At 47.6% G+C, this 422-nt stretch overlaps 1 protein-coding gene across 1 annotated transcript in view; it reads left to right on the forward strand.

Annotated features, from left to right (window-relative positions):
* Positions 1 to 185: 185 nt before the first annotated feature.
* The window catches only part of LOC119591544 (lysosomal-trafficking regulator-like), a gene marked incomplete in the record, with an annotated part of 91173 nt that continues 90936 nt past the window's right edge, over positions 186 to 422 (forward strand). Inside the window, 1 exon segment of the mRNA XM_037940294.1 lies at positions 186 to 271.

The following is a 422-nucleotide window of genomic DNA, read 5'->3' on the forward strand; positions in this document are numbered from 1 at the left end:
CATGTTATCCTTTATCTAAAGAAAATGAGACAGTGATTATGAGAGATAGAAACAAAAAATAAACAAAAAATATATTTCTCATTAAGATATGCCAAACGACAGATATATTTAATAATGAAGATTCTAGGGTTGGCAATCCTGCTCCGCCCCGCGCGCACCCGTTGGCACGCCTGCTCAGAGGAAAACAAAGCCTGACAATTAAGAGGAAGTTAAAGGTGTCTTCTCCTTCCTTCGCGATTAAACCTGGGGGAAAAGGCCGATAAAAACGGGTGTGAGTGTGTCCCAAGGGCGGCCGGGAGGGTTATCGGCGCGGCGGGTGTGAGTGGAGGTCACGTTACATTCGCAGGTGTAAAGTTACGCAGAGACAGGGAAGAGAAAAGCACCTGACTCGCCGCCGCCAGCAGGACGTTTCAGTCATGCCG

Source organism: Penaeus monodon, chromosome 28, assembly GCF_015228065.2.
Source record: "Penaeus monodon isolate SGIC_2016 chromosome 28, NSTDA_Pmon_1, whole genome shotgun sequence".
NCBI lineage: Eukaryota > Metazoa > Arthropoda > Malacostraca > Decapoda > Penaeidae > Penaeus > Penaeus monodon.